The following is a 12,279-nucleotide window of genomic DNA, read 5'->3' as shown; positions in this document are numbered from 1 at the left end:
GTAAAGATGGAATTGTTGTTGACCATATGAAGTTCGCGAAGTAGGCTCGTTCTCTGATGATAGTCTTGATACCTTTTACCATGGAATTAGGGGATGTCCCGATACAACCATCTGCTGCAACGAAGATTTTGGAATAGGACGTGGATCCATCCGGGCATGATACATTAAAGCCGGCCTTGTCGTATCGTATCCACGAGCCGTTGTTCAGTCTGCAATTGAACGCATTATATTCAAAGGGATAAAGCTTATCCAGACAATTTTCATTTGTATGGGAGAGAGCACCGTCTAGCACTATACCTAACTCGCATGAATCCATTAAGTTTTTATGGAATTCAAATGAGTCAGCTGTACATATTTTTCTATCCATTGCGTCTGAACAGTGAGTTAATTGATTTAAGTCTTTAATGACCGCATATGTTTCCTTGTCTGGGGAAATCAATACGTGTCCTGTCAAACTGGATATTACTGGATTTGAGTGATTCGTCATGAAAGTCGGAAATGGTGATATCCTGTAAGATTGCCAGGCATCGGAAGAATCAAAGGGAATTGTAATCATAATCCTGTTATTTTCAACGCTTACTGTAATTAGGCTGTAATAAAATTCTAACCTACGTGCGTCTAACAAAGGAATATAACCTAGTTTCTCCCGTCCGTTCTCCACAATTAACTTTAAGTATTTTTTTTGGCAACAAATGGGGTGACAGTACACCTTTAGTCGCTAACGGGATAGCTTCCACATAATCTTTTGATTTCTCAATGATATGTGCCATTCTGTTATGTATGTGATCTATTTTTGAATCATAATACGTTAACGTTGCCAACAAATCCTGTACTTCCATAATTTGATTGATATTACTTGAATGTTCATTTACTAAACTCATAATTTGATTGATTGAAGCTAACTGATTCCTTAGTTCTGACATAATCAATTCATCTTCATGAGTCAAGAACTCAATTTTCTTATTTTGATTACTAATCTTAAGACGATTGGAAATTCCTAAACCTAAACTTGCTATAGAACCAAAGATGTTTAGTGCAGCAAAAACAAACGGGTTACGTTTCTCCAGATTTTCGTGTCCTACAGTCCACATCAAAAGGTCACGAGCCAAAGATTCTGTCTCGTAAGTCTTATTTTGCAAGTCTTCAGATAGCATCTCTGCAACTTTTAGTGTTGATGCAAGCGAACTCTCTGTATTGAAAGGAAAATGTCTTCTATGTAATTCATTTAATGAGACAGCAAACCTTGAAATGGCGCTTTTTAAGCTAGTGACGTTATTCTCTGGGAGAAAAATTGCTTGCATTCGCACTTCAACAACTACGTTACTTGATGTAATAAAAACGTCTTCTTGTCTTTCAACTATAGTGCCATATTTAAAATCTATACTTTTAGTTTTAGAGGTGGTCATCTTTGAGTAAATATTGACAGGTTTGAAGTAAATTTTGTCCTTGAGGTAACAGATTCCTGACAGTGGGGCAATGAAGACAGTAGTGTTCAAGGTTATTGGCATTAGCAAGGTTACACAGTTTACATGAGGTGTAGTGTGGTATATCTAGTGTCTGTCCAACCTGCCACACAGGACGATATCCCAACCTTATCCTGGCACTTACGACATTATGCCTACGCACCATGAGTCCACGACGCCGGTACTTGTGACGGCTATGCAGAAAGTTATCATGATGTTGTATGGAAACACTAGTGCCCCTCTCTGCATCCCTGCGCTGTACTGTACAAGCAAAAGCTGCTGAAAATATTCTATGTTTAAGGCAGCGAAGTGAGGGCTCATCATTTCTGTCATCAAGGTCCAGTGTGCAGGCCGCTTTAGCAAGACTGTCCACCATGTCATTCCCAGCAAGCCCAATATGGGAGGGCATCCACATGAAGGACACGACAAGCGAGGCATTGTAAGCAGCAGCGAGTTGACACAGTATGTCTCGCACAACACGGCCACAGCTGGGCCTAGAAGATGTCAGTGCCTGGAGTGCAGATTTGGAGTCGCAGATCACCAATCCATTCACATTTCTTCTAAAAAGTAGGGTTACTGCATCCCATATACCTTGAAGTTCGCAATAAGTGGAACTGGATGAGTTTGGCAGCCTGCGACCATGCCACCCACCCTCAGGAGGTTCTAAAGTTTGGGAGAACATAGCACATGCTGCACTTCCATCTGCCTGTACTGAGCCGTCAACGTAGATGTGGTGTCCTGCAGGAACTGAAATTGACACATTGGATATTGTTTCCAAAACCAGCTGTTTCTGTAGACTGGTATGGGTATCTTTAGAGGTTGGTGTGAAAGTGACAGCAGGAATAGGAACCCGCCATGGTGGCAAATCTTGGATGACAGCTTGCTCAGGTACAGCAATATCAAGGTGTCGAAGATTTTCACATACTGTCCTAACTAGGTTATGGCCCCCTGGCCGGAGTTGAGGTCTTGGTGCATCTTCGTCAAGTGATGCTCTGAGGACAGCAGAGAAGTTTGGAGTAAATTGTGGAGAGTGTAGACATTTAACAGAAAACAAAGTTACATTGGCATAAATTCTCTCTATTAATGGAGGTAACATGAGTTCGGTCTGCATGTTGACTATCCGAGTGGAAGGAGGGCAACCTAGGATAAACCTCATTACCCTATTTTGGAACAGTTCTAGTGGTTGTAATGCCTGTCTGGGTAATTGAATTAAAGCAGGAGATAAATAGTCAACAACTGACCTCAGGAAGAGGATATAGAGGGTTTTAGCCACGGGGATAGATATACCTGTGGCCCTGGTCGCAAGCCACTTGATGGGAGTGAAGCGAGGCTCCAGTCGATCAAGAAGGTTTATCACCATGGGGTGGATTCGTTGTCGTGCGGGTATAGCAGGGGTGATCCTGACTGGTGCACCTAGATATGTATACTGTGTGCAGTGGGGTATAATATTCCCACCCATAGTGAACACTGGCAGGTCTCGGAGATTCCGCGCAGAGAAGATTCTGCTTTTTTCTGGGGAGAGTATGAGGCCACAGGAGGTACAGGACCTGTAGAAGTCTTGAAGGACACGTTGAAGGTCTCGAGGGGTAGTGGAGTGGATGCAGACATCATCAGCATAGCAGGTTACAGTGGTTCCAGGGATAGCAGGGAGGAGAGACAGTACACGGTGCATAAGTATATTAAAAAGAAATGGGCTCAATACACCGCCCTGAGGTGTGCCAAGCTCAAAATTTTCATAGGAGCTACATGCACCTTTGAAGAAAACACGCGATTTTCTGTTACTGAGATAACCGTTTATCCACTTCAGAAGGTTTCCTCTGACACCAAATTCGACAAGCTGATCAAGAATTATATCCCGGTTGGCTATATCAAAAGCACTTTTGAGGTCAAGGATGGCAACTACACTGTTGGAGGACAATCGGGAGTAGAGTTCAGCTAAACAGGGATGAGTACTCCTCTGTGGAAGAAAGCCATACAAATGGGGAGAAAGTTTTTCTTGTAACCGGTACATTAGCCTGGTTAGTAATATACGCTCAAACACTTTACTAAAACATGAGGTGAGGGAGATAGGCCGGTATTTATCAGTTCCAGGCTTTGGGATAGGAATAATTGTGCTAATGATCCAGGCAGCAGGTACATATCCAAGTTGGTAGCAAAGATTATACAATTGTAGAAGAGGATTTCCAGGAACCTTCTGGAGAAGACGAAGCACTTGATAAGTAAGGCCATCATCTCCAGGAGCAGAATTTTTATTTCCCATAACAGCACGTCGCAGCTCATCCTCGGTGATCAGCTCTTTGTCCTCCTCGTCCGATTCCAACAATGCAGCCATCAGACGAAGGTTGCGTAAATTGCTCTGGGAAGAGAGTGCTTCTTGGATTTGTACAGGGAGATTACTGGACCGTGACTGGGTTGACCAAGTAGTGATGAGATCCTGGGCATATGCTTGTGGACTGTGATGAAGTGCACGTATGGTTTTTTTCTTGACAGTCCTTTTAATGAGATGCCACATGGTCCCAACGCTAGTCTGGTGGTTAATTAGGTCAGTGTATTTATACCACGACTCAGTGTAGACACACTTCTGGAGAGCAACTAAATCTTCCCTCGCCTGCTGATATTGAAGTAGATGATTAGGTGTCGGTTGTGTCTGAAAGGCAAGGCCAGCATCGGCCGCAACTCTCTCTGCTTGCATAATGCGTTGATCCAAGGTCCAAGCATGGGCAACAAGATGACTTTTGATGTGAGGTCTGGCGATATATAGTTGATAGAAGTCATGGGTAGCTTTTACCAAAGAATTATACAGGTGTTCTGGAGAGTGTTTATCAAAGGTAGGTAGGACAGAGGAGATGTATGAAACATATGTTGGGCAGTACTTGGGTGGAATGGTGATGCGGGTACGATGATAGGGGTCACTTGGATGAGTCTGTATTGCGTACTGTAGACATAAGGCAACATGGTCAGAAAAGAGCGAGGGAACAGAATGACAGGAGACATGTGATGCTACAAGCCCAGATGTAAGGATATGATCAAGAGTGCCCCCCCGGATGTGTGTGGCACCACCTGTATCCCAACGGGTTAAATGGTAACGACGGATGTAGTTGAGCAGAGGAACCCCACTGCGGTTGGGAATCGGAGAGACATCACCTAGATCTGGGTGTCTGGCATTGAAATCCCCCATGTAGATCATGCCAAGGTTTGTAGGTGTAGGAAGTGCTGCGAGGTTAATTAGGCCAGGGGCAGAGTAAACATTGCATAATCGAATATGACCATCACCTATCTTAACCTGAAAAAGTTGGAAGGTCATGTTAATATCTGCTGATGAGCGAAGGAGTTGATGAGGGAGAGTAGAGTGGATGTAAGTAATAAGACCATTCCTGACATGATGTACATATGAAACATAACCAGAGAGTTTTGGAGCTTCATCACCTGGCTGAGCACCGCCAGGGAAGGCTTCTTGAATAAATATTACTTGTGGGTGATGGCGATAAACATATGTCCTGAGTGCAGTCAGTCTGGAGTATTGTCTAATTCCAAGGGCATTCCATGAAAGGTCATGTAGTTGCATGAGTCTAGCGAAGTTTACCCTTAACACTGCGAGAGACAGGTCGAGCATGTACCGTAGAAGCAGGACTGTTAGATGGTGCACCAAGTGGAGGAGGCTGAGCTGGCAGGAGGCCACTGACCCTTTCAAGACAAGAGGCAACAGTGTCTAGCTTCTCAGTAAGTGAGACAACAGAGGTTATAAGAACTTGTTGTGCCTTGACCAGTGTATCGAGGTTACTTGCAGTGGTAGCCTGTTGAACGATCAAGCTATCGAAGCGTGCATCAATAGCATCAAAACGTGTTGTTAGTGCTGTACAGTGCGATTCCAAGGCAGCAACAGCCTTGCGAAGTTTTCAAATTTCAGTTGATTCAGGAGAGTATGATGAGACGGTTGACACTGGTTGTGGTGGTGGTGGTGTCGTCAGTGGAAGTGACTGCGTGGCAGCGCGCGACCGTTTGGAACATCCATGCCAAACATTAACTCCTGCTTCACCACAACGAGGGCATTTCCAATGCACGGTCTCTGGAGTTGATGATGATTCTGACAATGAGGTGGAAGCATCAGTAACAGGTTTACGGTATGGACAGGTGCGTGTGGAATGGGCTGCAGCACACCAGGCACACGTAGGTGAGGCAGAGCAATATCGGGAGATATGGCCAGTACCCCAGCAGTTGAAACAGTTGGGCTGATCATCCTTCATCCTGCGTAATTCACAAGGAGGGAGGCAAGGGAGGAAGGAAAACTCATAGACAGATGGTGGTGGTTCTAGTAGACTCCATGTGATGACAATGCGATTAATAGGGTTCCCATTTTGAAGAAATCTTCGTGCACTGTATACACCAGGCAGTTCCTTAGCAAGGTTAGGGTCTGCTTCAATAGGGTAACGAGTAATAAGATAAGTTAAATACTTACGGGGTCTGTCTATTGAATCTTGAATATCCAGGCTTATGGACAGAAATTCACCACCCTTCACCCTGCCAATGATGTCCTCACGACTCCTTGCGATATATACAAACTTAGATGTGATAGCAGACATCTTCACCTCTGCCAGCTCCTTATCAAGATTGAAGGTTTTGTTTACTTCAGTCAGCCATCGTAGTTTAGTGTCAGTGCTCAAATTTTCTTTGAAGACCAACCTAGCATACTCATCACGGGGAGCAAAAGCTGGGGTAGCAGAGGAAGCATGTCGTGTAGGGGGGTGAGGCAGAGTGACATCACTCTTTTGTCTAGTGAAAGACTCATGACACTTGGATGTTTTAGCAGCAGGAGACTGTGGAGCACTGCTAGTATCTGACCCATAATCCACTGGGCGCTTCATGGGGGTATTAGCAACAGTACTGGAGGGCTTGTGAGGAAGAGAATGTGTGAGTATTGGCCAATGAGTCATATCTACATCCTCAGCATCAGACAGGTGAAGATCATTTTCATCCTCAGAAACAGAGGCTGGACCGGAGTAAGCCATTTTTGGTGAAGCAGCAGCCCTTCCACCTCACACATACACTGCGCATGCGCGAACTGAGGCGCCGCCGACCGAGTGGGTATGCCACGGGGTATGAGTTTTTATATCTTAACCACAGACTAGTATAAAAGTCCTATATACACACTGTTGTTACTAAAATGGTCACTGAGTCTTACTGTAACTTATATAGCACGGTGAAAGGTGTAGTATCGCTAGAACTTGCACAAAAACTCATTGTATAGAGAGCTCATACAATGCGTGGGGTTGCTGTACCACCACATGAGGAAAATATAAAAATATTAATAACAATAAAGTGGGCTTACTCTTCTTAGCCACTAAAGGGCCTCCTCACGACTCCAAGGGCACAGTGTTCAGGCAGAGGCAGGAGATTAAAAGGCGTATATTACGCTCGCACTACGGGTCATTCGTGAGAGCAAATGCTGAGCTCTACTCCAACAATAAAGAGCTGATGAAATCCTCGATGAGGCACAAAGTCCAAGCCTCCAACAACGGGTCCCAAGCAATCCAGCTTCAGACAAAGGGCACGAGCACACAGGGTCACTCTTTAGTGACACAACAACATGAGGGAGTGCTAATGGAAGTCTCTTCCATCTAAAAGTACACTGCCGTAAACTGCAAAAAATATAGAACACTGGACCTTCTATAGTGGAGCCGAGTACAGAACTGCCGAACAAATATCACAAGGCCCCCTCGAAAACTCCGGGAAAGAGTCAGAATATGACGTGGCATAGACGATGATGCCAAACCACCCTCCCAAACATGAAAAAAAAGAGAAACAAACTTCATGGGTGGAGTACCAATATAATTTACTAACAACCGTTAAGGAGAGGCAAAAGACCCATATCCAGCGTTCAGGGAGAAACTCAAAGGAAACTGGATTAAACTAGAAATACTTACTTCAAAAAGGTCATCAAAAATAAATTACGTTAATTTATAATACCTCCCCACCAAAAAGAAATTTTTTTTTTTTTTTCAAAGTTCAAAATTAAAAGAAATTGCAAAACTTGAAATACTTATTTCAAATACTCAAATTAGTTACTTTAAATACTAGAACTAAATCAAATAACTAATACAGAGCAAACAAGCTAAATTAAACCAAAACCTGGAAAGGAAAACTCATTAATACCTAACCTATGGACCAAAATACAGCCTACTCCCTACTCCTAAAAAGTCCTAGATAAAACATCTGGTATAACATTATCCTTCCCTGCTACATGCTTAATTTGCAGGTCATATTCCTGCAAAAAGAGATTCCACCTAAGCAACCTCATATTTTTGTCCTTAAACTGTTGGATAAATACTAGAGGATTATGGTCTGTGTATACCAAAATAGGATGAAGTGATGAACTCAAATAAACTGAATAAACATAAGGCTTCTTTTTCAATAGTTGAATATCTCGTCCCTGCCAGTGATAACTTCCTCGAAAAGTAAGCAATGGGGTGTACCATCCCTGCATCATCCTCCTGGAGAAGAACTGCTCCAAGTCCCACGTCACTCGCATCTGTCGCTAATCTAAAAGGGAGATTAAAATTTGGAGATTGTAGCAAAGGATAATTAGTCAAGACTGCCTTTAACTTTTCAAAGGCTTCTTGGCACTCCTTGGACCATACAAACCTTACTCCCTTCTTTAATAAATTTGTTAAAGAAGTTGCAATATCAGAGAAGTTCTTTATAAACCTCCTGTAGTATCCGACCATTGCTAGGAACCTCCTAACCCCTCTCCTATTTTGAGGAGCTGGAAACCTAGGTACAGCCTATACATTAACTTTCTTAGGAGCAACTTTGCCTAGGCCTACCTCATGTCCCAGGTATAAAACTGTGGCCTGAGCAAAATCACTCTTTTTCAAGTTAATTACCAAACCGGCTTTCCTCAAAGCCTTAAACAAAGCTTCAAATCTTACCAAATGAGACTCCCAATTATCACTATATATAACCAAATCATCAATGTATACAACGCACCCTTCCAAATTCTGAGTGATCCGATTCATCAGTCTTTGGAAGGTGGCATCCGCATTCTTCATCCCGAAGGGCATGACTTAGCATTCATACAAACCATCACCTGTAACGAAAGCAGAGATATCCTTCGCACGAGGGGAAAGACCAACCTGCCAATACCCTTTCAGCAAATCCAGCTTTGTAATAAACTTGGCAGACCCGATTCGGTCTATACAATCTTCCACCCTCAGCAAAGGAAATTAATCTGTCTTGGTCATCTCATTAACCTTCCTGTAATCAAAGCAAAGTCGGTGTTGGCCTCCCTCCTTCTTAACCAACACGACAGGGGAACTCCATGGACTACAGCTTGGTTTAATTAAATCATGGTCTAACATATAGCGAACCTCCTCCTGAACAATTTTCTTCTTGACAGGGTTAAGTCTATATGGACACTGTTTAATGGGCTTAGCATCCCCAACGTCTACATCGTGATACAAAACATTTTTTCTACCTGGCGCATCCTGAAACAAATCATTATACCTGTGTATTATATTAATTAAAGGTTTTGATCTGTCAGAATTCAAATGCTGAAATTTAACATCAATGTTATTTAAGATATCAGAATTACTTGACAAAGCATCAGGATTAACAGACATTCTCTTGTTAGTCATAAAATTCTCCTCTACTTCTACAGACGCTACTGTAATTGGATCTACTACTGGTTCTACCTGATCTACATCTCTATTAATAAATGGCTTTAACCTATTTACATGACAAATACGAGAATTTCGTCTCCGACCAGGAGTTTAAATCAAATAATTTACCTCATTAATCTTTTTCAGCACCCTCCATGGGCCTGAAAACTGAGCTTTCAGTGGGTTAACTGGTATAGGTAATAAAACTAACACACGATCTCCAGACTTAAAGATACGAACCTTGGTACACATGTCATAATTAGACTTCATCACAGACTGACTTTTATGCAAATTCTTTTGAGCAAAATCCCAAGCTTTCCTCAGTTTACCCTGTAAATTAGAAACATAATCTAAAACATTAACTTCAGATGTCTCTCCTTCCTAATGTTCTCTTACCACGTCAAGAGGACCGTGTATACAAGTTCGAAAGGAGAGAAACCCAAAGACTCATTAGGTACAGACCGTATAGCAAATAGGGCATAAGGAACCTCCTTATCCCACTCATTACCAGTTTCGTAGCAAAACTTCTTTAATACAGACTTCAAAGTCTGGTGGAACCTCTCCACCTGACCCTGACTCTGGATGGTAAGAAGAAGTAACATGATTAACACCAAGTTCAACCATTTTCTTTCTAAAAAACTTACTTGTAAAATTAGTGCCACAATCTAATTGTAAAACCTTTGGAATGCCGAATTTAGTGAAAAATCCATTTAATGCTTCCACCACTTTCTGACCCAGATTACTCCTCAGAGGGATAGCCTCAGGAAAACGCGTTACCCTATCAACCATGGTTAAAAGATATTCATTACCTCTGCGCGTCCGCGAAAGAAGGCCCACTACATCTATAACTACCTCCTTGAAAGGTTCACCTACTGAGGGAATGGGAATAAAAGGGGCTTTAGGGATCTTTTGATTCGGTTTCCCTACAATCTGACAAATCTTACAAGATAACACATGTTTCTTAACCTCAAAACGCATCTGGGGCTAAAAGAAATGTCGTGCCAATTTCTGAAAGGTCTTCCTAACTCAGAAATGACCCGCGAGGTTATGTTCATGACTAAAATATAATAACTTACTCCTATACCTTTCCGGCACAACTAGCTGTCGAATTACCTCTACCTGGTCAGCAGGTGCATTAACCGACCTACTCACACGGTAGAGCAAACATTTTTGCTTCATAAATACAGGTTTAGAAAGATCACTACCCTCACAAAGTTCCAAATGATTAAATTCATTTCCTTGGGCTTCCTTAAAAACTTTTGTATTCCAATTAATACCCTGAAAAGATTCATTATCATGGCCCTGAAAAGATAAATTATGATCATAATTGTCAATGTGTACCTCATTATCATTATTCACATCAGTCACAATGTCAGTCACTTGTCCATTATTTGAATCAGCATCGAGTTCTACCTCCGCGAGGTCAACCTCTTTAGATTGAGAACGCGTAACCACAGACACAGGATTCAACGAATCATCAAAGCTTATCTGGTCACCTGCCAAATCTATCAACGTCAAAATAGGCAAAAAGTCACATTCAGCTTCAGCGGCTAAATCATTAGCAAATATAATGTCTATATCATGAATAGGCAAAGTATCTACTATGGCCAAATTAACCATACCCTGAAAATTCTTAGTCTTCAAATATAACTCTTCCAGTGGATACGAGGCCACCGTATCCGGAAATCCACCCAACAAGACAGAATTCTTATTCTTAAAGACAACACCCTCGGGAACTGATCTCCGCAATATCAACGACTGAGCAGCACCAGTGTCTCTCAAAATTCTCACTCCATGACCCATTTGCATAGTGTTATCAACATAAACGGTACCATCGGATATATACTTCTTAAATCTTAGTCATTTTGACTCCTCCTCCTGCGGTTGTTCCACCGATACCAATGTCACGAGTTCTTTATTCTTTTCTAAAAATTTACGACGCGCAAAACAGTCCGCCTTAAAATGTCCGTGGCGGTGGCACCAAAAACAAACTACATCGGACCTAGAGGACCTACTATCATTACTACTACTACCGTTCCTACTGCTATTTACAAAATTACGTGTTTCGTTACCATTACTCTTACTATCATTTTCATTCTTGCCGTTTCTTCGGTCACCAACCGAAATGTCAATAAAAGTACTATGATCTGATTGACTCCGGTTATTCCCCCTCCAACCATTACCTCGAGGAGGGAACCTCTTACCGTTAACCTCTTTCACACAGTCCTGACGATGATGAGCAAGAGAATACTCATCAGATGCAATAGCGATCTCTTGAAGCGAATCCAATTTAAGTTCATCTAAATGAACTTTTAGTTCTCTAACTACCATTCTTTTGAACTCTTCGACTAAAATTAATTCTATCAATTTCTCGAAGGAGTCAGTCTCCTTAGACTTAAGCCAATCATCAAGGAATTGTTCCTTTCTCCTTGCAAAGTCAACAAAAGTCATACCGGGTTCTTTCTTAAGGTTACGGAACTTCTGTCGATAAGCCTCCGGAACCAAATCATATGCCTTAAGGATAATGGTCTTGACCGAATCATAATCCGCCGACAAATCCTCGCTTAATGTATTATATACTCTCTGAGCTTTCCCTTTTAATTTACACTGAACCATAGTGGTCCACATATCCTTGGGCCAAGACAATATCCTTGCTATTTGTTCAAACGAAATAAAGAAATCAGGAACATCTTCCTCATCAAATACTGGCATTAACTTCAAAGCACTCATTAGGTCAAAACGATTATTATAGCCATTATGTTTATCACCACTATTATTATTATTGTCAAGCTCACGCATTCGCAACTCAAATTTTCGCTCTTTTTCGCGCTCTTCCGCCCTCAATTGCAAAGTTTTATATTCCATCTCCTTAAGCTTAAACTCCTGAGAAAGGATACTCAATCTTAATTTACTCACCTCCTGGCTACCTGAATCCCCTACCTCATCGTCACTATCGCTATTTACAAAATCCAGATCACCAGACATTACTGCTTCCTTTGTGTTACCTTTAATACTCTTAATAGCTTTAAGGACTTCACGCAACAAATGACCCTTCTTAAATTCGGTTGGTAATCCTAAGTTCAAGTGCTCTGCTAAACCCCATAACTCGTCTCTTTTAAGATAAAAAAAATCTCCTCCTCCCAGTCAGACCTATCTAAAAA

Source organism: Palaemon carinicauda, chromosome 12 (assembly GCF_036898095.1).
Source record: "Palaemon carinicauda isolate YSFRI2023 chromosome 12, ASM3689809v2, whole genome shotgun sequence".
Lineage (NCBI taxonomy): Eukaryota > Metazoa > Arthropoda > Malacostraca > Decapoda > Palaemonidae > Palaemon > Palaemon carinicauda.
The sequence above is the reverse complement of the archived record's forward strand: the minus strand, read 5'-3'. Positions refer to the sequence as shown.